Genomic DNA, 26673 nt, shown 5'->3' on the forward strand with positions numbered 1-26673 from the left:
ACTGGCTCACATCTAAGATTTTTTAAAGCAATTACTGTATTTCTTACGGCCATCAGTTCACAGTGTAACCAAAAATTGTGATAGATTCTTGTAAACCCTCAGGAGAATAACTCTATTTGCAACACTGAGAAAGATGAAAAATGAAAACAGCCCATCTGCCTTCAAGGATTTGGGTGTCTAGGAGGGGAGTGTCAAGGTCTGGGCTCTCCAGAAAGCAGAGCCTGGGGTGAAGTCTCTGTGCTGGGTGGTACCCCGTGTCTGCCCATCGGCCCAGGATGCAGGAGCGAGGGACATGGGGGCAAAGTAGGGAGACTGAGGACGCCTTATGGAGCTGGTCACTGCTAAGTGCAACTGATTGCTCCATAAAAGGAGCCACTGATTAAGCATCGGGGTACCAGGACGTGTCTGGGGCAGTGTGAGCAGGAAAGCCCAGCATGTGAGGCAAAGTGCTGGGATTAACTGTGTGCAGGTGGCCAGGACCCACACAGATCCAAGGGTAGGAGGAGCTGATGTGTGAGGCAGTCTGACACAAGGGTTAACACAAGTTCATAAAAAGATTTGATATTTGATGCCAGAGACAAAATTTGAGAAATATGAAGTGATATGAATGTCCAACATTGTCCCTATTAAATTATCAGTTTGTGGAAGTACAGGTTTTCAAAGTACTGTAAATGCATTATCAGGATGACTTCAGTAACGTTGGTAGTTACTTAACTACTCACGGCTCTTCCTGTCACTTTTGCAAGTCTGCTCAAGGAGGCATCTTCTGACTGCTTTATGCAAAATAGGCCCCCACTCACATGCTGTCCCCTCCAGATGACTCCATCCCCCCATCCTGCTGCAAGTTCCTCATGTACTTACTGTTGGATGATGTCATATTGTGCATTTGTTTGTCCCTTTATTTATTATCTCTCCCCCTCCCTAGAATGTAAACCAAATAGGGCCAAAGTGTGTGTGTTTTGAGCCACACTGTTCTCCAGTACCTAGAACAGTCCCAGGGAAAAGCAAAGGCTCTGTGAATAGTCATTGAAATATTTCCTTACTGAGTATGTAACAATGAAGATGTCTATCTAATTGATTTCTGTGAAAATTAAATGAGAAAATTATGAAAGTGGGCTGCAGAGGCTCTGCACATAGAAAGCAATCAGCGAATGCTAGAATTTTCCATTTCCTCATGCCCACAGTGTACCCCAAAGGCAAATGTACAGTTGGAGTGTTAAAAATTCTTACCACCGACATGTTAAGAATTCTGCACATGGACTAAACCAGCTGAGAATTACACACTAAGAACCCATGGTGTGATTTCCTACTCTCATCCACGGAAGGAAAAGTAGACACACATCTTAAACTTTATGCAATAGCCACCAAATACCTTTAAATGTATTACATGTACTTGTGTCTCAAAATCCTACACAGAGAGCTTTGTGCTGTAAGCCCCGTGAGGAAAGGGCTCTGGTCTTCTAGTCCTCTTGCCCACAAAGGATCCCTGGAAATATCCCATCTTTCTTCTTTCTTCTTTCTTCTTTGAGTCACATTGTAAAATGGGGTACTTTTTATTGCACTTTTAAAAGTGTGGTACAACATCATAGCTTGAAATGAGCCTGAAACAGTGTCTAAAACCATGTAGGCTCAGTTCTAAGTGCACACGTGACTTTACAGTGGCTGAAGCAATGGTTAAAAGGTTTCATCACTGAAGGACCTTTCTTGGTAGACCCCAAATTAATGCAGACTAGGATAATTTCATTGTATTCTTTTAATGACTGCATCGATGATTCCATACGGTTTCTCTCTGAGACTTCTGGGGGCCATTTCACTGGAAATGAGATGTATACCTCTACTAATATAAAATATGTATCGTTCCACCATGGTATATTTTCCAAAACAGAAATGATTAAGATATTTTTCAGGATAATTCATAGCTCACTGAAAACCCTAGGAATGTTTTGTACACTTTTAGAATGTGACGCTGTTAAGTCAAAGGGATGAAGTTCCTGATAGTAATGAACCATCTGAAAGGCTTGTTCCATCGAAGTGTCTGCTAAACATATGGTGACTTCCACTACCATTCTTTCATATCTGGTTACAAAACACACCTAGTTTTCATTCACAGATTCTGTTGGAAGCTTCTTAACTAGCCCTATTCATTTTCTAAAATCAGGGTATGTTACTGTTTTTTACAATGTATGTATATAAAACTCTTTTTTATGCTTTCCCTTTAATAATAGTTAGAAGCAAAAGATGTCCCCCTTACCTGGAAAAGCTCTTCCATCTAAGTTTTGATTTTGTTTTTTTTTCAATAGAATATCTTAAGAGAGACTGTGCTTTGTCTCTAGAGCAACTTGGCATTTAGGGTGGGGACAGTGAGACAGTGGCACCAACCTGGCCACTGGCCTCCTCCTCCCCCGTCTAGGAGGGAGTTATGCTGTGGAGGCTGCACAGGGCACTGGGGACGGTGAGACAGTGGCACCAACCACACCTGAAGGCAAATCCTGCTTGTCCCTCACCAGCCTTTGAGCGATGATGAGTGAGATTGCATGCCTCTGTTTCCTTGGAAAAGGATGTAGAATGTCTTAACCTCTGTTTCCTGGGCAGAGGACAGAAATCTCCAACTTTACAGGGTTGTTGGCATGACTAAAAGTAATGTATGCAAAGTTCTTAGCTTGCTCTTCAAGTCTCTTCCCAGTTACGTTGTAAACTTGGTGAAACCTGAGGCTGTGTATGTCTTGTCACCTCCAGTGCTTGTCTCCAGCCTCGAGGACAGTGCCAGGACATGGTGCAGAGTCACAAAATAGGCAGCATGAATGATTGCAGATTGGTCAACATCTAGGGCATTTTCTTGGCCCACTGAACAGAGCTTGGAGTTTTTTCTAGGTGAAATTATTCTTCGTTCTCTCTGACAGTGTAGTTTCCATATGGTCAGTGGGTCTGTCTGTCTTGTTCTCTTTCTTGTTCCGAATCGCTCGCGCTCTCTCTCTCTCTCTCTCTCCCCCCCCACCCCCGTCTCTCAGTCTGCCTGTCTCTCTCTCCCTCTCTGTCCTCTCCTCTCCCTTATCTGTCTTCTGTCTTCAGCCCTTCTCGTCTGACTTTTCTAAGTAGGTGGTTATTCTACCTCTAAATTCATCCTGCAAGAAAAGCTTTCTTCAGTGTCCACCCCCCGTTTGCAATTTAAGCACAAGGGACTTTCCATGATGCCCAGACTAACTCCCCAAAGTTCTTTAGTAACCTCTAAAGACAGTCCTCATAATGAGACCTATCACCAGTGTTCCTGGTGGGAATTAAAGTACATGAAGTGCATGAAAATATTTAGCACTGTCCCTGGCACACAGTATAATATCAATAATTAATAATTAATCACTTTTCTTATCGCCTTCTGTTCACAGACCAGAAGAATTTTTAAATAGCTCCACTGATATCTTTTCTCTGCAATTAATATAAAATATTGACAGCCCTCTGATCAGGAGGCATATAAAATATTATTTTGGTAGAGGTGTAAATAAACGGTGTTAAACTTAAGCTGGCAATTCTGACTCGTGCCAACAAAAGAAAACCATGCATAAATAATTCCAAAAAGAGGAGCATGAGATAATTATGTTGAGTGCGTTTGACTAGGGAGTGTGCAGGATGATTCCTCTGGCTTTGTTTGGTGTGGCCTAACATGTACTGAATTAGTTTACATGTCTAATTGAGTATGAGGTTAAAGCACATTAAAACACAATCATCCCCTTTTCTTTGTAACCCACAGCACTTGGAATCCGTATCACTAATTTGGCTGATCATGTGCTGAGCTATGGTGGGCTTCCTATGTTGTCATTTTCTTTGTACTACCTGTGTTCTCAGTCGTATTGTAGGCACCCCTAGGACAGGCCAAGATCTGGACATTAGGATACATTCTTTTCTTCCTCTCACTCCCATTCCGTAGCTGGTTGGTATTTTATTTTATTTTGTTTGTATACAATAAATGCTCAAAATATATTTATTGGTTGAATAAAAAGGGAAGGAAGGAGATAAGAAAACAGGGCTGAAATCTTGTGAAATCAATTCATAAACTGAATTAAACCTTTGCAGATAATCTGACTCAATGCAGCTAGGTTGCCCTGGGTCATGAACCATTTGAGGACTGCCTTCACTTCTCCCATTCATAGAAACCTTGTCTGGATCCCCACTGTGTGCCAGACCTGGCGTCTGCCCTGGGAAGAAGACAGTAAAGAAGTTGGCAGGAAAATGAGAGTTGATGGCTGAGGAGGTTTTTCAAAGGAAGGACCCACAGGGCTGGGAGACTGAGAGGACGTAGAAATAAAGAGAGGGGAGCCAAAGATGACCTCAGGTGTGTGAGTGGAAGAAGTGTGGTTCTATTGACGAAAACAGCAAAGGAGCAAAGCCTGGGTGGAAGCAGGTCAAAGATGACTTCTAGGTCATCCACGTGTGCTCCAGTTACAAAGGAATCGAGTATGATGGAGAATATAATTATCATGGGGCCAGTTTACCCTTGGGCTTCATCATCATCCCTAGACACGGCACAAATGCTCTTCGAAACGTGTATAGGTTGGCCATATACCCCCTTTATTTATTTTATTTTATATTTTCTGTTTCTTAGCATCTTATACTTTAGAAAAATGTGGTTCAGTCCCAGTGAACTCCACATTATTATTTATTGACCATTTATTATGCCATTTATAGGGTGTGTGCATGCTGGACAGTACATTTGTTTTAAAACTGCAATTATAATTATATTACACTGTAAAATATACCACGTCAGCCATTAAAGTCTAAATAAGTAGGACTTCAGTACCTGCAGCAAGGGCCTAATCCTGCCAAATGCTTTTGATGACAGCAAGAGGTAGTCTATCTGTATCCAAATATTTTCTCCTTCTCTTAACTGGACTTCTCTGCTGCATAATTTCTGTTTTACTTTGATCTTATATTTCTTAGCTTTTTCAAAATGTGTGCTTGGTGACGATCTGCTGCAAATCATCGGCAAGCTTAAAGGCTGTGCTCTTTTACAAGTACCCTGTGCCTTAAAGACAAACTAGAGACAGGCATTCATTTTCAGTTGTACCAGTCACCTTCTATTTTAAAAGCTTATCTCTTACAATCGTATAGGATATAAGTAAAACAATAAACAAACAGGTAGCTGGTTATACAGGGGGAAAAGGAGAAGCTATAAACATAAGAATGGAATAATCTCAGTGGTAAAATTGATCTTAGAAATTTTATAATCCTTTTCTATTATTTTATAGGAGAAAAAGATTAAAGAAATTAAGTGATTTTCCAAGACTACTAACAGGTTACAGATAAACTGAAACTGGAACCAGTTCTCTTGGCAATAACTTGTGCCTCTCACTGTAGCACCAGGCAGTTCCTTACAATGGCAAGCATTTATCTGCTTATGTCGTTTAATCTAAACAGACATCATCATCATCACCTTTTTTTTTTACTCTCATCATCATCTTTTCATCTGTTTAAAGCCATACTTTCTCATGACCTTGTTGTAGACCAGAGGATGACGAACTACAGCCCATGGGCTAAATGTGACCAGCTCATGAGCTAAGAATAGATTTTACATATTTAAGAGGTTATAAATTTTTTTTTTAATAATGATACAGCAATACCTGAAAATTACAGGCATACTTTGGAGATACTGCAGGTTCAGTTGCAGACCACCTCAATAAAGCGAATATCCCAACGAAGTGAGCCACACAGATTTTTTACTTCCTCAGTGCATATAAAAGTTATGTTTGCACTATACTGTAATCTGTTAAGTGTGCAATCACATTATGTCTAAAAAACTATGTACATATCTTAACTGAAAAATAATTTGTTGCTAAAACATGCTGTCAATCTGACAATGCAGGGTTGCCACAAACCTTTGATTTGTAAAAAAAAAAAAATCCGCAATATCTGTGAAGTGCAATAAAGTGAAGGACGATAAAACGAGGTATGCCTGTGTCGGGAATCCAGTCTTCAGTGCCCATAAATAAGCTTTGGAAGGACTTAGCCACGCCTGTTTGTTCTGGATTGCTGACAGCTGCTTTTGAGCTACAGCAGTAGTTAGGTAGTTGCCACAGAGACTGTCTGGGGCTCAAACCCTAAGATACTTACTCTCTGATCCTTTCAAGACATTTGGCAGAAAAAAAATGAAAATATTACATTAAGATCAAAGACAGATGTTTTCAAGGCTTTATAATCTCAGTATGAAAGATGGAGAATCGTTCCACAATGTAGAACAGATAGATACATTAAAAATACAAAGACTGATGACTGGAAACATGTACACACCTTGTCCAGTTTCTGCAAGAATACATGGCTCAGGGTCTGGATCAAAATCAAGACCCACCGCATGGGCTCGAGGGCTGATTGTGGATCAGTCAACAGCAAGGGCGCTCTAGACAGCCGAGATTGCGGTCCATGTGGGAATCCGGACCCTTCCTTGCTCCTGGAGCAAGTCTGAAGGGAAAAGTTAAGCAGGCCTTTTTCAGAGTCTGAGTTATTTCCAAAGGTTAATGTCAGATAGCCGTCCCGACCCTCCTCATAGCCAATTATAGCAGTCATATTAGAAATTGTATACCTTAAAGTGCTCAAGCTTTTCACGGACCCCAAGCCCCCTCCCCAACCTTGTAACTTTCCAACTTGGGGGACGAGTTGAGAATGATGGGGATTTTCCACCCTTCCCCGGCTGCAGTAGTGCTGATGACTGGGTTATTATCAGATACAGGTTGCCTTCACTATCACCTCCAGGAAATACCACTATTTTTCAATTTTGAGAAATCACATAGGTAAGTATGTTCCTCAACTCATTTTTCCTGAAGAGTAGGACACATCCACAGGAAAAGGAAGGCATACTTATTTTCCAGATTTTTTGTATCGAATTAATTCATGTTTGTGAGTCCTGAGCAGATTGTTAGTGTAAAAACTTATAGACAACAATGCAGAACTTTTTCCTATTTCAAAAAAAATCAATGAACACTAGTGATGAACAGGAAAGTAGAAGTTTGTATCAAACTAATATATATATATATATATATTTTTTATCTTGTGGAACAATCTTTTTTTCTCTTTTTTCTTTGTTTTGGAACAATCTTTTATATTCTTCTTGTCTTAAAAATTGAAAATCTTTTGGGATAAATGTGTTAGAGAAAAGAACATCACAAAAATAGATGGAATAATTGCAAACAAATAATTTTCAACTTACACTCTCAAGTCGCTTTATTTTGACTGATGTTTTGGTGACTTTGAGACACTGTTGATAATGTTAGCCCAAAAGCAGTTTGGTTCTTTGTGACCTTTACATTTAGGTGAAAATCGGTTCATCCTGTGCAATAATATTGAGTTCGTAATGGTCTGATTACCTACATGCGTTACTGTTTTATGTGTACATCTACCATGACTATTGCTATATAATCATGTTCTCTTGTGTCCTTGACTGTCATACTCTTTCTCTTGTTAAAAAAAAACAAAACAATTCTGCTGAGTCAATTTAAAGATCTTACTGGCTTTATTCATTGTTCGTGGATCAGGCAGCATCCCATCTAACAAGTAGAAAGGCGCCTGGAAGAGCTGTACAAAATGGAAGGTTTTAAGGCAGAAAGGCGGTGGCACAAGGAAATCAAAAGCAAAAAAAAGGATTGTGTCAGGGAGGGTCACCTTCCTTTGAGGTAAGGGCGGCAGGGGTCTGTCAGGCAGATTACCTCACTAATGTTGACCAGGAAATTCCAGACTGATAGGTTTAAAATCCTGTTCCCTGGGGGAGTCTGCGACTGCAGTTAGGTCAGGTATTTACTTTTGGTTTGCTGCTGTGGGGCTTAGCAATGGAGTGGGTTGAATGGTGGCCTCCAAAAGGATATGTCCACATGCTGGTCCCCACGACCTGTGAATGTGACCTTATGTGGAAATAGGGTCTTTGCAGATTCAGTGAAGTTAAGGAACTTGAGATGAGATCACCCCGAATGATAATCCAGTGGGCCCTCAATCCAGTGACAAGAGTGAACGGGCGCCGGGGGGCGCTTCCCTGGTGGTGCAGTAGTTGAGAATTCACCTGCCAGTGCAGGGGACATGGGTTCGAACCAGCCGCAACTACTGAAGCCCGCGTGCCTAGAGCCCGTGCTCCACAACAAGAGAAGCCACCGCAATGAAAAGCCCACGCACTGCAGCGGAGACCCAACACAGCCAAAAATAAATAACTAAAATAAATAATTTTTTAAAAATAAAGTTTTTTTTAAAAAAAAAGAGTGAATGGGGAGGCAGAGACTGGAGTGATGTGGCCACAGCTCCAGGAGTGCCAGGGCAGCCCTGGAAGCTGAAAGAGGCCAAGGATGGCTTCTCCCCTTGAGCCTTCAGAGGGGCCACCGTCCTGCAGCATCTCAGACTCTGGCCTCCAGAACCGTGGGCGCATAAATCTCTGTTGTTTTAAGCCACCAAGTTTGTGGCAACAACAGGAAATGAATAGTCACTCTGCCTCGTTGTCAGCTCAGCTGGGAATTTGTAGACCTTTTACAGTTATTGTCAGGTCTATGAAAGATGTATAACACTTATATCTCACCTGAAAGGAAAAAAACAGATTGTGCAACATTTTAAAGAAGAATCAATAGGATTTGGGGATTGTCTGCACATGAGAAAGGGGAAGAAGGGTTGTCATCCAAAAGAAGGGAAGATAAACACATTCGTTTTGCCTTTTGCAGGGTAAACAGGTTTTATTCAGTAACTACCGACAATGGGGGCAGGAGGCTGGGGATGGAGCTGAGCTCCAGTCCTGCTTGTGCAGAGGAGACTGGGCCTTTCAAAGGGAACTGGAGGCAAGGGGAAGCAGGACTCAGGGAGGGTCAGGGGGTGGCGGAGCTGGAAGGGCCGCTCCCTGTAAATGCGCCAGCGCAGCTCCAAGTTACCATTCTCTCCTCCCTCAGGGACTGGGAGACAGAGGCCCCGCCCTCCCAATGAGTGCATTTCAGAGGAAGGTCTCTCAAGTCCTAGAGGACGCTTCTGAGTTGTAAGAGATACATCCTCACAGAGTAAGCCCTTTTTAATAAATGCTCTGAGAAACGGGGCTCAGGGGCCTGTCTCGGGGTGTTGGCTAACAGTAAAAAGCTCCTGGCAGCTTGGAGCTTCCTTGGGCAGGCATTTTCATGGGGGCTGGGGTCATCCTCGGGCTATGCTAGAGTTTGGCTCAGTCTCTTAGTTGCAGGGTTTGGGCGCGGTTGTTCTGTGCTGAGAGTTCTGCAGTTCTCAGGGTGCATGTGACTTCAAGGAAGTGATGATGGAAGGAAGGTGATGCTGTCGGTGCCAGAAAGAGGGAGCTCTGAGTTAGGGATGTGAGAAGGAAAGACACTCAATGAGTTGTTTTAGAAGCGGTAAGTTTGAGCTGGCAAAGAGAATACTGAAAAATGAGATTTAAAGGGCATATTAATTTTCTTTTCCAGCTCCTTATAACCATGTGTGTCAGACTCTCCACTCGCATGTATACATGGACTTATTTAGCTAAAACTTACACATATCCAAAGAAAGAGTCTACTAAATGGAAGTACTTCGCAAATGGTCTGTCAGAAGTAGATACTCAATAAATATTAATTAAGCGAATAATTAAATAAATTAAAATAAATTAAATAAATTAAAACACTAATATAGGGGCTTCCCTGGTGGCGCAGTGGTTGAGAGTCCGCCTGCCGATGCAGGGGACACGGGTTCGTGCCCCGGTCCGGGAAGATCCCACATGCCACGGAGCGGCTGGGCCTGTGAGCCGTGGCCCCTGATCCTGTGCGTCCAGAGCCTGTGCTCCGCAACGGGAGAGGCCACAGGGGTGAGAGGCCCGCGTACCGCAAAATCAAAAAACAAAAAACAAAAAACACTGATACAGTGAAAGTCCTTCTCTTTATCCCAGTATCTGTATTTTCCCTTCCTTCTATTGAGTATTTTTTTGCAATTAATATTTTCTTAATGATAAATTTTAAAACTGTAAATTTGCCATTATACACTACAAGACTTTAACTTGTAAAGTTGAAGACATGATAATTTTGAAGTGTCTGAAAAAAAACTCACCAAACTAGATTCTGCAGTTAACAAAAGAATAGCAAGCAATTATGCTAAGTTCTTAGCTCTACTATAGAATATTTTAAGATTAACCAAGTTCATTTTTTTCCGAGATTACATCACAGAATTATTACTGCCATTATCATTGCTTTACATATAAATATTAGAAACACTTTTCTTGATATACGTTCATTTTTCTGTCATCATAATATCATAGTTTTAGGCACGCTAGAAAACTGTTAAACATGCTAGAACACTAAAATCAACTGGATAAGCGTAACCATAGGAAATTGAAAATGTAACCAGCAAGTAAGAAGCAGGAATGTTTCTGCTAACTTTTAGAAACACAAGAAATCTAGTTTCTTGTTTTAAACAAACTGGAATATGAGAAGAGAAATGTATGCAGTTAGCTCACATGGCCCATTTGAATTGTGCCCGACATGGTCCAGGCTTTTTGGCATATGCATAAAGACGCCATAAAGTTTCAAACAGGAAGCTTTGAACAGAAGCTTTACTTAGACTGACAAATCAAAAAGCACAACTGTGGCATAGGTAGTTGAAAGGCACAACTCAGCAATTACCCACCAACCATCATCTTATGACCCTAAGAGAAGAGCAGTGTGCTTCCTCCTCTAAGGGGAGCAGGGATTAGAACAAAGAGGGTCGCTTCTCCCAGCCAACCGAGAGAACATTTCACTAAAGAAAATGCCATTTCAGGCTCACTCTGGAACAGAATGTACATGGGCTCCATGAGCATTATTAAGGAAAGAGGCAAAGAGGGGACACTCAGCAAGCAGAAGTCTCTAGGTCACTCTGGCCTTTACTATCTCGACAGCTAGAACTATTCCCAGCGCATCAGAGGCTCTGCAAACCACGCAGCATACGCATTTTCCATAGGATGTGCTGACGGACTGACTAACTAACGTCTTAGTCTGTAGAGTTTTTGACGATGATTTCAAGATGAGTACTATCTGATTTTCTACCTACAAATATAGAATTAGTGTAAAAAATTAAAAAGAATCATATTTCTATTCTGTAACCTAATAGCCAGTGTATGGACAACCAGAAATATTTAGCAGTTAATATTTTCTAAGTGATAGAAGATTTTCAAAAGGACTCAACTACTTTATCAAGTATCTTCAGTAATGACAACCCTGTAGTTCTTTAGTCCCATTATCAGCCCCTGCTTTATATATTACTGTAGAGCAACTTATGCATGAGAAGGAGTGATGGTAAATATGTTTTTTAAACTCAATTCATGAATTTAAGATCCTTGGCCGTTTGTTACATGCTGTCTACTGAGTGGCTTTTTGCCAACCTGATAATTGGATGCTACAACAAAACTTGCCTAACTGATACCTGGTAGACATTTAACACTTAATCAACGTTAAGGTCATGAATGATTTGCTTCTCCATGAAGTTGTATTTTCTCCTTTATAACTTCACACTTTGGCAATAGACTTGAGTTCACTTGAAGTGATCATTACCTGAAGTCACACTTGGACTACTGTTAATGAACCTGATGGGAGAAGTGTAGAAGTGGCAGTATTAGTAACACAACGCCTGTGTTGTTATTTTTCAAACTGAGTCTGTTAGAACTGCTTTGAGCTGATATTCTGCTTATGTGACCTGTGTCTAAAAATGTTAAAATCGAATTGAGGTAAGTCAGTGTGTACGTATGCACACACACTCCATGTCAATTGAAAATGTGTGCCATTTGAAAAAATATCTTATTCGTTTGAAATAAGTAGAGAGAGACTTGTTCATGCTCACATGAAGCCTCCTTTCAGAATAGGACACACCTGTTCAGTGGGTGAACTACATCTAAGCCCATGGTTGGCAAACTAGGGTCCATGCACCAAATCCAGCCCGCAACCTGTTTTTGTAAATCAAGTTTTATTGGAATACAACCAGACTTATTCATCTATGTATTGTCTGTGGTTGCTTTCATGCTACAGGGGAATAATCAAGTAGTTCTGATAGGGAACATATGGTCCACAAAGCCACAACATTTACTATCTGATCCTTTACAGAAAAATGTGTCAACCCCTGATCTCAGCAAATGCACATTAGTATTAGCAGTGACCCTAAAGACAGTCTGACTTTCAGGAAGAAATTGTTTCTAATGTGTATAAGCCCTGGTATCTTAGTGCTTGGAATCTTCCATTTTGGGTTGTTGAGTGGGAGAGGAGGGAGAAAGGAGAAGCAGATGGATGAGTTTGGTGTTCCGATGCACCTCAAAAGAAACAAGCAAGCTAGTCAGTTTTACAGCAGGAATAATTATTGAATCATAGAAACAGAAGAAACCTAGAGATCACTTTACCCTGTGATTACACTCTGGGGAGAGGGGGATGTGTATTTGTAAATATATATTGAAAATCTTGTTTCATCAGTTCTACTCACTACTTATTATAAGTACCACCAAATTAAAAAAAAAAACACTTTCAATGTACATCTCTAATAGATTAAAACTGGTATATTTGATAAATTTATGGAAGATTTTTAAAAACCCTTGAGTCACATTACAGAAAGCATATGCAAGCACTCTTTTTTTTTTAAATTCTGATGAAGTTCTCTAGAAGATATAGTCCATCTTCTAGCTTAATGTGGAGAATATCACCCTAAAGAACTATGTCAGAAAGCTTATACGTGAGTTGTGTGGTAGCAGGTTGGGGGGTACTCAGCGTGCAGACGTGGTGGGCATTATTAGACTTTTAAGCTTATTACAAAAAGGAATGCATTTTAAAATGTAAAGAATACCTACTATTGTCTAGTCTTATTTTGTCAGCGAAGAAAAGGAGTTTCAGGGAAGGAAAATGATGCAACTGGCTGACTCATCCAGTTGGTGGGAGAGCCAGTAGCACCCAGCTGGCAAGTCTACTGCACCTTTCATTTTGCCTCCTGTTTCATAACCGTTCATAAAAACTGTGAAGTATTGTTAGATAGTATGTAAGTTATACTTAATGTGTGAGAAGGTTGAGGAAACTAACTAGAAAATAATCCTATATGTTACCCCCTCAAAAAAAAAAAAAGACACACTAAGTTTATGGATTATTTTGGGAAGAACTGGTATATACAACTTTAACTGTTCTCCTTATTGAATAGAGTATATCCCTTCATTTCATCAAATCCACTTCAAGGTTCTTTACTGGAATTTTACAATTTTTTGTTAAGTTTCCTTTGATCTCTGGGGATGTACGTAGATAAGCCTGTCATCTCTAAGTAACATTTTTTCTTTTGATTCTATTCCATGATAATCCTTATACCTCTTATTTCTGATTCTTTTCTTATTGTATTGTCCAGGACATTTGGTAATATACATTAAACAGTAGGAGTAATACTAAACATTTTTATTTTGTTCCTGACACTAAAAGAAATGGGTCTAAAATTTCTTCATTAAATGTGATGTTTCCCTACAAAAGCAAGAGGATTTCTTTTGATAGATACACTTTATCACATTAAGGAAGTTCCTTTGTCTTCCTAGTTTTGCATCAGCTTCATACATCTGTATCTATATCTGTATCTATCTATCTACACACACAAATATATATATATATATATAGATAGATGTTTTGTCAGCATCTTTCAAGGTAGCATATTCGAGCATTTTCTCCTTCAGTCTATTAATTTCACGAACTACACAAACAAATTTTCTGATGCTAAACTATTATTGCATCCTTGGGATAAACCCTTCTTGATTCTGTTTTTTTAAAAGTACATTTTTTCAGTTAGGTTATCTTTCATAAGGATTTTCACTCTGTATTCTTATGTGAAATTGGCCTGTGACTTTCTTATAGTGTTGTTATCCAATTATATTAGTATCAAGGTTATATTAGTCCCATAAGTTGTTTTCAGTATTTGAAGCAAGTGTAAAATAATGATTATCTGTTAAATATTACTATAATGGAAAAAAATACAATAAAGAACAGTGTAGAAAAAGGGGAATTATATTTGAGCTTACCCTGAAGCCTAAAATTATTGTCACTATAACAGTGAACAGTTTTTTTTTTAAGTGACTCAATAAACAGGTGGGGATTTAGCAACCTGTGTCTGGAGTCCTTTTCTAAATTCTGGGGTGTGAGATATAAGTGTGTGTGCAGTAAATAAATGAATTAATGGTTTTGGACATACTAAATTAATTTTAATACTGTTAGGATCCCTATCCAAATTCTAAAGGAAGAAGAAAGTGGTAAAAATGGGGATTTGAGAATGAATGAAATAAGGATACATTAGATGTCTGATAAAAGATGCTTCAAACTTACTCCCTGTAAACCAATGTTTGTTAACTCTGGTGGCGTATTAGAATCACTTGAGAAGGTCTTATGATTATTAATGTGCAGACTCCAACCCAGACCATTGCAGAAAGAATTTCTGGGTGGGGAGGAATGGAAAACCAGCATCAGTTTTTTTACAAAGCTCCCCAAGTGATCTTACAATAAGACATTAAAGTTGTTGTATAGGTTACAAGAAGAATGGGTGTGAGGACCAAGAGAAAGCTCAAGGAATACATTAATCCTGATGTTGCCTTCTAGAAGGCTATCCATAATGGGAGTTTTCTGTTTTACTCTTTACTATTTTGAAAAAACCTTAACCTAAGTTTATATAGGTTATATAGTAATTCACCTACCTACTTGCCAAATATAACCATCTGATCATTATGGGTTGCATAGATACAAAATACACTTTTCACAAGTTTTGTTGGCTTGTTTTTGTCCTTCATGCTCATTCCTTCTAACATGTCATGACATATGCAGCAGCAGCATCTCTCATTTTCAGTCAATTTTTCATGTTTAACATTTTCTGTCCTGTTTTCATTGTCCTAGGGCTATCTCACTGAATTAACACTTGAAACATTGTCACTGCTTTTGCACTGACCTGACATGATGGGATTAATAATGTTTGTGTAAAATTCTTAGAGCTGAGCATAAAAACCTGTCAATATTTTGCAGATTGACCAACACCTCAATGCTTTAGTTCTTTGCCTTATTTATGAAATTGTGTGATATGAGCGTTTTTGAGTAAAGACCTCCTACATAATGTAGTGATATTTGGAAAGTTATGAGGACAGTAAGTCCTGAAGGAAGGCATTCTAGTTTCCAAGAAAAAAGTCTAAGTAACTCAGCCTTTGCAAATTGGCAGTATTCCTAGAGCTATGAAATAGAGCCATATTGCATACTACAATTTCAATTTAGTGCTTGACCTAAGACCCTGAAATATACTTGAGATAAAAGCAAAAGGCTTGCTTCCTCTATAGTTTAAAAATGAATACTGACTTTGAAAAACCATTATGTTCAAATATGTCATTGTCCAAACTTATGTGAAACAAAACTTTTTTCGTTGTCTTATAATCTCTCAAAACTTGCTTAACAATATTATCAGACTGTTGCATTTAAGACCCAAAAGTCCTTGAATGACTATCTCTAAGCTATCACTTGAGTACAATAAACTATATTCAGAAAAATACATTCCCTAAAAAGATGTTAGTATAAAGCCAGGGTGAAATCACTGAGAAAATAAAATTGTTTTCAGTAAAAGATTATATTATATCAGAGCTCATAAGTCTTACTCCATATTGCCATATTAATACAAAATGTATAGCTTCCACCTGCTATCTTCCAATTTTCAATTCTTAAATTCTTCCAGCAATATAATGAAGTTATTCTGCTACTGAAATGCACAGCACTTCATCATCAAATATATACGCTTTTAGGGAAACACCAGTTTCCCTTAAAATTGACATAAAAACAGGCTGTGACGTGCTTTCTCCTATTATCCTGGCTGTCTCTTTGCTGCTGCGCTTTGTTCCTCATCTCATTTCTCAGCCTCCTGTTTCCCGCCCTCTGATGCCCATTCAGTGCTCACTCTGAATCCTATTAGCTGCATTTGACTAACAACCAAAACTATTCTTTCTAAAGTTTTTCAAGTAGATATTACTAATTAAATTCACAGCTACTCCTTCTGTTTTTGCTTTTTTGTTTGTTCCTTTTTATTCCATACCACTGTAGGAGACATTTTGTCATATACTGTCACACATTCAAAGGTTTTATATGTACATTTAATATTTCTCTAGAAAATCTAAATTGTTTTAGGGCGAGAGACTCATATTACTTTTATATTCACTGTAATACCTACTAGATTGTTAGTCCTGTTAAATTTTTATTAAATATACCTTGAATTGGGTGTTGATCTCCACCCTGAGATCCCAACATTCTGCTCTCTGCTTTACTCTGGCCTTTTTGATCAATACTCTGTGACTGTGTTTTTGACTTCCTCTTCCATCTTCCTGTTCTGATTGTAATTGTCTGTTTTTAAAATTCCCTCTGTGATTATCATCTCTGCCACAGTAAGAATTAAGGAAACATTATTTGTGCAGAATGTAATACAGGTATTTATTTCTGGATGGTGGGGCATTGACAGTTCAAATGTATTTTCTTATAATTTCATGGAAACTCCATAGCGTAAACTCAGTTATCTTTAGAATCACCCGTATTTGGTAGAGATTGAGAGATGGGATAAGCAAAGAGATAATAAGAAGAGTGGTGATAGGATTGAAGCGCCAATAGTTTATCATTGCAGGTCTCATTCACCCATACATTAGTATGACTGTTATAAACACAGCATCAGTGCTAACAGGAAGTTAAATACAAATAGAATAATATGTCAAAAATTCAGAATGAAGAAATTAGACCCGATTTGTCATGGCTTTCAAAACATTCCTGACATTTCCTGATAACGTCTCAAGCTTTGTTCCATTAGAAGGGAAATTATTATCTTGTGAAAAATAGCCCTTTATAAAGACAAGCAAGTGAGAACGTTTAGATGACTCTATTTTGTTTGAAAGTTACTTAACCTTTTTTGTATTTTCCACTAGTTGATTAAATATTGAGGACTCATCCTTCAAGAGCTATCTCAAAATTGACTTTTCCTTAGCCACAATAAATATCTACCCATGGCCAACTGCCAGTAGTCTATTACACATGTACCCACCCAACCAGAGGACAGGCTGAAACAATTCAGGGACTTCTATCTCTACAGAAATCCCTAGGAAATCATCAAGTCTAAGATCTATCCGTGACAAACTAGAACTATTTAATCAAATATTCTGATTAAGAAAAAAAAATGCTAGCCATAGAGATTATACTGCTTTCCAGTGTTTAATACGTGTGATACCTTAACTATGCAGTTGAGGCAGCTTCCTGTAGCTCACACCACACCACGGTGAAGGTGAAGGGTTGTTGGCATCTCCCTATTTGCATTTCAGTAGATGTGTTTTGGCTCTATGCTTAGGACCGTGCTGGGGTGTGGGGTTTATGATAGGACCAGTAGCCGATGACCGTCTAATTCTTTGTCTGGACCAGGATACTTCTTTTTTATTGAAGTATAGTTGATTTACAATGTGTTAATTTCTGCTGTACAGCAAAGTGATTCAGTTATACATATGTATACATTCTTTTTTATATTCTTTTCATTATGGTTTATCACAGGATATTGAATATAGTTCCCTGTGCTATACAGTAGGACTTTGTTGTTTATCCATTCTATATATGGTAGTTTGCATCTGCTGGTCCGGAACTCCCACTCCATCCCTCCACTAGCCCCTCTCCCCCTTGGCAACCACAAGTCTCTTCTCTATGTCTGTGAATCGGTTTCTGTTTCATAAATAAGTTCATTTGTGTCATATTTTAGATTCCACATATAAGTGATATTGTATGTTCTTTTTAGACCAGGATACTTTTGAGAGTAGTAGGGGGTGCTATTAATAATTATACTGAGACAACTGACATAAATCTGAACTGTTCCAGGCACATCAGGACTTATAGCGTCTCTCACCCACCTCATTCTTATCTTTTTCAAATCCAGTTATTCTCAGTTTCTTCACAGTCTTTCTTAAATTGTAGGACTAAACGTGAATATTGTACTAATTGAAGTCTATTCCGTGTCAAAGACAAAGTGCCCCAGACAACTAAGGAGATAATTTTATTTAGGTTATTACCATGAAGAGAGCATCCATTAATGAGTCTCAAGTGAAAGGAAGGAGGTCTGGGTTTTTATCGAGGCAGGTAAGCAAGGGAGTCATCCTTTATTTTCCTGGGGAGTCATTTTCCTTGGGGACTGGACCACAGCTCTGTCAGAAACAAGTCCCTGCCCTTGAGAAGTGCCTGCAGCCACCGAGGCCAATCAGACAGGCAGGCTCCCTGGTCTTGCCTTTGCCCAGCCAATTCCTGCAAATACACTGAATGAAAAAATGCAGTGCTTTAAAGTTGCAATTAACTTCCAATTCCCATCTCCCTCTGTACATCTTCAGCTCAGCTTATGTATATCATACCAAGTATCCTCTATGGTCTGGAAAATCCAGAAACACCAGAACCATCAAGAGAGGCCTATTTATGAATAATTTATTATAGTTCTTTTGCTTTGAAAACCTCTTGGCTTCTATTAGCATAATCAGGGGCTAGTTCAGATTCCCCAGGGAGGTGCTACTGGAATTTTTTCTTAAGCATTGGATGTAAGACATATCCATTTGGGAAAAACAGAGACATATTTCTAAAAGACATACATATAAATGGAGTTGATTTTTATCAAGGTAAATCAGATGAGGTAAGAGGAAAATGTTCGATTGTGATTTATATACCGTCCATGTTAAACTCATAACATTTGAAAAACAAAAAGGATTTAAAGAGTCATATTTTGATTTCCCTATGATGGTAAGAGAATGCATTATATGACAGTATATGAAGGTAGAGAAGGCCTTTTTTGATGCTTTATCAATTTATCCAGATATTAGTGACATCAAATTATCTAAATTATTGGAAATGCAGAATTAATTTTCCAGTAAGAACTAATCATACACAAATGAGGGAAAAATACGCAAGAATATGAATTTAATAGGAAGCAATTATCCAAAAAGAACAGTATAACTTATAAAGAGGAAAAAGACAAAATAAGGCTAAAATGCTCTTTTATCTTGACCTTCACAAATGCCTACTGTAGCTTTCCTGAGGAGGTAGTAACTGAGACCCAGTGCAACAGACTGTCACAAGCCTGGGGACCTCCGATAACAAACTCCATCTCTGTTGATAAGTAGTTTCCTCACTTGCAAAATAAGTGAGAGACCTCAGTCTTCCCTAGAGCCTCCACCAGGGGTGCCGAGAGCTCCACCGTCCAGTTCTCTTATATACGAGCTATGAGGTAATACTTTGGGTATATCTTCCTCACTGGTGAAAGCGTTGAATGCTCCTCCAGAACATCAATGGATCAGACATTTCCCCTGCTATTGAACAGGTGCTCAGTAAATACTTTTACTACAAACAAGATTTGAAAATCTCGCGACACATGAGAAAATTTCCCAGCCTCCAGTGCTATTCATGGGTGTTCTGGAATCCTTGCTAATTTGGGGCATAGGCCCATGTGGCTTTTCCCAGAAAAATACTTCCCGTGTTTGTTCAGTACTCCCCACGTTTGCCTCATTGCACACAAGGAAGAGAGATGATACGTGTAGGCCTCACAAGGGTGGAAAGACAGTGCTGCTTCTGGACAGAGGCCACCAGCCTGGAGGCTGCTGGCCTGGGGCTCCGACTGTCCTGGACCCGCTGTAGCCCTGAGGCCCCTGGGAAGTGAATTCTTGGCCCAGGGGTTGAAGGGCTCAAGCGCAGGCGCATTTTAGTGTTTAGTGCTTAAGAGCCCATTGGTGGTGAGTCAGACAGGGGTGGGGTTAAGCTGACTCCACCATTAGTTAAGCTTGTGATCTTGGCTGAACTGTTTTAATTTTCTAAGCCTGAGTTTCCTCTAGTTCCTCGATTGTATTAGGCACCTTTCAGTTGCTCGGCTGCCATGGTGGCCAGTGACTAGCATGCGGTCAGAGCAGATAAAGAACATTTCCATCAAAGCGGAAAGTTGTACAGGCCAGCTCCGTAGAAAGGCCCTCATGACGGCCGTTCACTCTTAGCGTCTCAGCCCAACCACCAGGGGCAATGTTAGCTCTTTAACAAACTGGATAATTATTTTCCTTAGGGGTAAAATATTCTGCTCCCGTTCTGTAGACATTTATTTTTGGTTTTACAGCTACCTTATACTTTTAGGTAACAAGGGGAAGAGTTTTTGACACTTTTATAAACAAGGAATACATTTTTGAAAGATTCCTTTCGCTCTTTAAACCTTTGAGATGTCTTTTTGTTCACTTGGCTCCATGCTTATTAAAGGTGATGGGGCAAAACTGCAGCCTGAACCTTCACCTTTATATGGCCTGGAAGTAACCCTGTTGCTCATCTCTGCTACTCTCCACTCTAAATTGTTTTGCTCCCTGAAGCATCAGGTTCTCCCTCTGTCCTCACCTACACACAAAGACTTTATTTTTTAATTTTTAAAAAATTTTTATTGGAGTATAGTTGATTTACACTGTTGTGTTATTAGTTTCTGCTGTACAGTAAAGTGAATCAGTTATACATATACATATATCCACTTTTTAAGATTCTTTTCCCATATAGGTCATTGCAGAGTATTGAGTAGAGTTCCCTGTGCTCTACAGTAGGTTCTTATTTGTTATCTATTTTATATATAGTAGTGTGTATATGTCAATCCCTATATCTCCTGATTTATCCCTCCCCTCCCTTTCTCTCTTGGTAACCGTGTTTGCTTTCTACATGTGGCTCTATTTCTGTTTTGTAAATAAGTTCATTTGTACCATTTTTTTAGATTCCACATATAAGCGGTATCATATGATATTCGTCTCTCTCTTTCTGACTCACCTCACTCACTACGACAATCTCCAGGTCCATCTGTGTTGCTGCAAATGGCATTATTTCGTTCTTCTTTATGGCTGAGTAATATTCCATTGTATATATGTACCACATCTTCTTTATCCATTCTTCTGTCAGTGGACATTTAGGTTGCTTCCATGTCCTGGCTATTGTAAATAGTGCTGCAATGACTATTGGGGGTGCGTGTGTGTTTTTGAATTATGGTTTTCTCCGGATATATGCCCAGGAGTGGGATTGCTGGATCATATGGTAGAACAAAGACTTTAAAGTTGAATTCGCCAGCAGGGTGGGGACCATGCCTCGAGGCTTCCAGGCAACTGACAGCCTAATCAGAATTCCTCAGGAGGAGAGGAGGTTCACCAGAGATGTAACCTGCGTCTGAACTGGCAGTGACATGCTCACAACTATACTTCGGCATAATTTAGAAATGGAAGGTAGATTCAAACAAGGAAGGATAAGAGGAAGAGTCTTCTTCTCAATTGTCCTAGTAAGAATAAAAATAAAATAGAAGAGTTGTGAGAAGAACTAGTGACTAAAAATCTAACTACTGGTAAACGATTCCCTGAAGAAGCAGAAGGTATCTTTCATGCCTCTCTGACTTGGAGACCGCGTAGCTGGGAGAATAATGGCACCATTAGCTTGAACAAAGCAAAGTCACAGTGTCAAGCTGGCTTCAGAGGTATCATATTGAGTTTGGTTTCGTACCTTCATGAGAGGCTTAAATTATGGAATCCTTTTAAGCTTTTCTGAGTATAAATTATTAACCTTTTTTGACCTTATCTTTGTATTTACTTATCTAGGTAAAGGCCAATTTAAATATGGTAGCAGCCCATCCCTCAGAGTTCTTTTCTCTAAGGAGCCCCTGTCATAAATAGCACTCTTCAGTAGATTAAAGATGAAAGTGCATTTCACTAAAGGAAATAGCTGACAAGATCCTGAACCCATTTCGGCAGAAAACTTAACATTCAGCCTCAATCCACGGAAACTGTCAAATGAGAATGTGCATCATCATGAGGAATAAAGAGGAAAAGGAGAGGGAGTGAAGAGAGGGAGCCCTCGGTGGACCAGGAGGTCGGAGGCCCAGGGAGTCAGCAGGCAGGCTCACTCTTGAGCCAGGCTCCTGTTTTTCACTTGGATTACCTAGTGAACACTCTTTTTTCTTGTTTGCTTTATTTTCTCATATTTGAAATAGGAATTTGGGCTTAGATAAATTCACACAGCCATTTAATACATGCAACGTAAGTGCAGACGTGGGGTGCTGTTTGCATCTTGTTGTAAGGAACAAGGAAAAGAAACTCGGGTTGGGAGATATTCAGATGTGTCCATTCCCTTATATTCCCCTAGTGCTGCTGCAGTGACCTTTCATCATGCTTCACAGTGCCTTCTGTTTCGTTCCTGGGTTTTATTAAGAGAAATGGGGCTTGACACCTGTGATGTTGGTGATCTTCCAGATAGTTTTTCCAGCTCTTGGCTGTCCAGAATAGGTTACTCCCAGGATAATCTGGTAGATGTGTTTTAGCTGCTGATTCCAGTTGCTGCAATAATGTGCTAATCTGTGAGTTTCCAGAAACAGCCTGCTTGTTAACTGTGATGCCCCCAGTGCCATCCGATGTCTCCACCCCTCTGTAATTACGCTGTCTGCACTTTCCATTTGATCGGCTGCCTGCTTGGCCAAGGGGTTTCTTTTGAGATGAACTTGCTCTAAGTAAGCAATGTTGGGGGACTGAGCCCTCCTTTGTTCCTTAGCAGGTACGAAAGATGCTTTCCATTTTGGCTCTGCCAGTTGTAAGCAAGCAACACCTGGCATATGAAGGGCTGGCCTGAAGATTATGGAATGCTCTTTTTTGGTATGTCATCAGATAACTTGATAAACACAAAATTGAATCTGTCAGACTTTGATGCCTGAGTTTGAAATATTGCTAAAGCTCCCTTAAAACTGTCACCACTAATAAAATTTTATAATATGATACATTTCGTGTATTTGCCTACTAGCGTATGCCTTCTGATTCACCCATCAGATGATTTTTCTGTGGTGCCCAGGAATCAGGATCAGTGGTACCTGAATGTACTCATCCCCCATCTCCGCTTTGCATCCAAGCTGTCTCTCCTGAACCAAGAAGGCTTTCAAGGGTTCAAGTTAAGTTCTGAAGTCAGAGGATACCCCGAGGCATACGACCTGGAGCGTTAGTAGGAGGAGTTGGATATAAGTCTGTCTTGACGGCACATGTTATTTTTTTAAGCCACACTGCCTCCTGATGAAGAGGGTGCCCCTCTGTTATATTACGGGTCAAGCTGAGTTTTCAGAATGGCCCTAGTCTTGGAGGAATCTAGAGTAAGGATTGAGAGCTTGGGCATGATTCTGGACAAGTTACTTAATTCTCTAGTGAGGATTACAATAATATTTAAATCACAGCATGCTTTAGTGACGAAATGAGTCAGTGTATATGGAGCAATTGAAACAGTGTCTGACACGTAGTGTAGACTCGATGAGCATCCCCTGTTTCAGCAGTCATATAATAATAGTACCACAGCCGACAGGAATGATTAAGAAATGCATGAGGCAGGGCCACTCCTGCTCTCATGTTTTGTCCTGAGCAAGGGGGTTAAGTCTAAAGAGATGAGATATGCAAAGCTTTCCTTCTTCTGATGACTTCACATGTAGTTTCCTGCCGCTGTTATGCTCAGTATCTCAGAAATAACGTAGAAAGACCCATTATTCTTGCTTCCTCAATAAGATGACCTGCACTTCTAGTTCTGAAAATATTAAAAGAGCTTCCAGAGCTATTATTTTCTAGAACTTTTATGCAGAGCAAAGTACTGATGCCAATGGAAACGTGGCTTTCCTCCCTCAGACTTGTTTATTACCAAGTGGACAAATTGAAATTTACCAGGGTTTTGCCAAGCATTCTGGGAAGTCTCTTCTCACCGTTAATCTCTTATTATCCATAGTCTGAAGTTCAAGAACACATAAACATTAACTGCTTGCTACTCTTCCCTTTTAGTTTATTCAATATTGGGGATTTTTTTTTTTTTTTTTAAAGAGGCACCCAGGAAATTAAGAAATTTAGCCATCCTACAGCGGCCTGATGCTGAGGCTGTGAATGAGGTTCGCAGGACTAAAGACTTAATTACTTGAGTCAAAGTTTGATTTAAATTGTAAATTCTCTGTTGATACCTAATTTCGATCTCAGTTGAAGTGAACTGAATTTTAAAGACCAAACAGAGGACACTTGCAGACAGTAGCCCCATCTAGAGATGGAACTTCATGGTTTTCCTTCTTTCTCATTTTGTTTTCCTCTTCCATGTTCATTCACACTATCCCATCAGTGGGAGGAAGGGGGACATTCACAGATCTGCAGTCATGAGAATTACTTGTCATCCTCCCAGAGAAGCTGAAGGCTGTCTTAAGGAGAGGTGGACACGTGTGAGGGGAGCAGGGGTGCCCGGAGGGGCTGCCCTAGAGTGTCACTGCCAGAGCATTACCTGTGCTGAGAAATCAGCAGCAAGATGCCCCCTCGTTTAGTGCCCAGGCCGTGACGCAGAGCAGACGTGGATGAGCTTTACAGTGAGAGGCACCCCATGGCAGGGTGGGCGACGCAGGAGTGAGAGGCATGCAAACCCCAAATGCAGAGTGACGCCTTGTCAGTTTCACAGGTGCTGTCACAGACCTGGGCACCTCACCTGCCCCACTCACTTTACAGCCTGGCCTATTTGGAGGAGGGGACACCTGGCAGGAACAAGGTGGTGCTTCCAGCCTAGCGTCCAATAGGACAGGGAGTTTTCATTTCTTCCTACTTCCTCCCTTCCCTTTCGGTGGACTCACTCTTAGTTTTTGTTCCACACGGAAATCCTGGAGAGGGATATGGTCGTTATAACCGTGTCTGGTTTTACGCTTAGAAAATCACAAGTTAGAATAACAAGGTTTAAAAAGCATCTGTTTATTAAAGAGGACCCTGTTTCATCTCTGTCCACGTGCACTGAACTCTCGTTCACGCTTTGCTTAGAATGAGGTGATAAAATTGAAAACCGATCGCGTGTAGGAGGCCAGATGTAATCCAGGCCACTCAGGTTGACAACTTTAACTGAGTCATGTGTGGCAGCTTCCCCTCCTCCGGAGCGAGTGTTCCTGAGTGGAAGGTGTAACCAGATGAGGGAGCTCACTGTGACCGCTGGCGTGACACAGCCTCATGTGCTTCTGGAGTATGGCAGGGCTCCTGGGACCCTGGGTGGGAATTTAAAAAAAACAAGGAGAATAACATTACACTCAGATGGAAAACACTGGGCTTAGGAGCTGAATGCACAGGTGTAGCACTGCTGAAGGTGGCTGTGCAAGGGAAGCTACAGTCAAAGATCACACCAGGCAGAGTGAGCGCTTCTTCAGAGAGGAAGCCATGTATGAGCTAATAACTACCCCCTCCCCCCACTCAAAGACAAAATCCTGTTACCTTTGTGGCAAAATGCTTTAAAAATACCAAGAGAACCCTTGCTGGGAAGTGATACCAAAAAATATATTGGGCATTTAAGACAACTGGAAATGTGTCTGTGTGGGCGGCTTAAGATCTCCATATACTGGAAGCTGCAGGCCCTTTCTGTGAACTGTAATGACAGCTCCCACCGCCCGTTAGTGCATCTGCAAAACCTCCTGACTCAGGAGGACAGAGGTCACCCCCGCCCAAGAAAAATCAAATAAAAAAGGCTTTTGTGTTCTAAGCTTAAAAGCTTGTTCTCCTAGCTGATACAAACAGAATCTCTCTGATGCAGACCAAGGCAAAATGTTAAATTTCTGCTCAAGCCCCTCTCGGGTCCCTTCACCAGTGTTAACAATGAACGGAGCCCCAGAGGCCCCTCTTGACAAAGCCACTGTGTGCACACGGGCCATGTTGCAGACACACAGTGTGGGAGAAGCATTTTGCCGCTGCCAGTGTGCTGGGCCTTACATCACTGTCTATTAGTCTAAGCAGAATACAGCAGATTGTTTATTTTGGTTTAGCTGCGCTTCAGGCTGTAACATTAGCTGTAACTCCTTGAATGACAAATTCCAATGGCAATGTCACAGATTAAACAAGGGGAGGAAGATCCCAGGGAGCATGTTTCCCCACAGCGGGTGCAGCGGGCGTTGCTTCTGGATCTGTTTGCAAAATTATCCCTGGTCCAGGCAGCCCCTCCTTCGCATATTAGAATCAGTTCCCTTTTACCTGCATTAATTAGTACTAGTCATACATTCGTAAGGGTTAAACAAGCCAAGTCCCTAACTTCTTTGAAAATACTAATTCGAGACGATTCCTCCCTTTTCCTTAGAGAGTATTTGACTCTTTTCATATTTCACGCTTTAAAGAATTTGCAGAATTGTTAAATATCGTGAAACTCCAGGGGTAAGAAAGAATTAGTGCAAATCAGGAAGTAGCAGGCGTAGGCTGGAGTGCCCTGTCCATGGGGGTCTCATGACGCCCAGTGAGTGTGGGCTAAGCCCCGTCTCCTGAGGGCGCCCACGTGTTTATTTGCTGCATGTTTAAATGTCACATAGCTCTGCAGGGCAGCTAGACCTGCAACCCCACTGCAAATCCTGGGGTGGGCCATGGTGTTTAGCACCCTGCTCGGAGTATGCTGGGAGTCAGCTGGGACACATGCCCCAGATGGTCGCCCAGGTCCCAGTGGGCCACCTCCACTGCCGCCAGCCTGTGAGGCAAAACCTTGTAGCATCAGCTTCACACGCATTATCTGAAACCCTTCAAACTGTCCTGCAAGAGGGTATCATTATCCTCATTTCACGCGAGACTCCCTCTGTCCCACATGTAGAGCAATTTGGGGAACGCACCGTCTGCAGAATAACGTCGAGAGCTTCCAGCCAGCTTGTTCTGAATGAGTGTTCACGTTTCTCAAGTAGAAGAATGGTGGTAAA

The 26673-nt window shown here is 40.6% G+C and overlaps 1 protein-coding gene and 1 long non-coding RNA gene across 17 annotated transcripts in view; one reads left to right on the plus strand and one right to left on the minus strand.

Moving 5' to 3' along the window:
* LOC125960625 (uncharacterized) overlaps positions 1 to 1359 on the minus strand; it is a 42402-nt gene extending 41043 nt beyond the window's left edge. Inside the window, exon 1 of the long non-coding RNA XR_007470480.1 lies at positions 723 to 1359. This is a non-coding gene — a long non-coding RNA (uncharacterized LOC125960625). The remainder of the gene's footprint in view (positions 1 to 722) is intronic.
* Positions 1 to 26673, plus strand: part of LOC101286051 (1-acyl-sn-glycerol-3-phosphate acyltransferase delta) — a 1414616-nt gene that overhangs the window by 816971 nt on the left and 570972 nt on the right. The window lies entirely within an intron of this gene.

This window comes from Orcinus orca, chromosome 12 (genome assembly GCF_937001465.1).
Source record: "Orcinus orca chromosome 12, mOrcOrc1.1, whole genome shotgun sequence".
Classification (NCBI taxonomy): Eukaryota; Metazoa; Chordata; class Mammalia; order Artiodactyla; family Delphinidae; genus Orcinus; species Orcinus orca.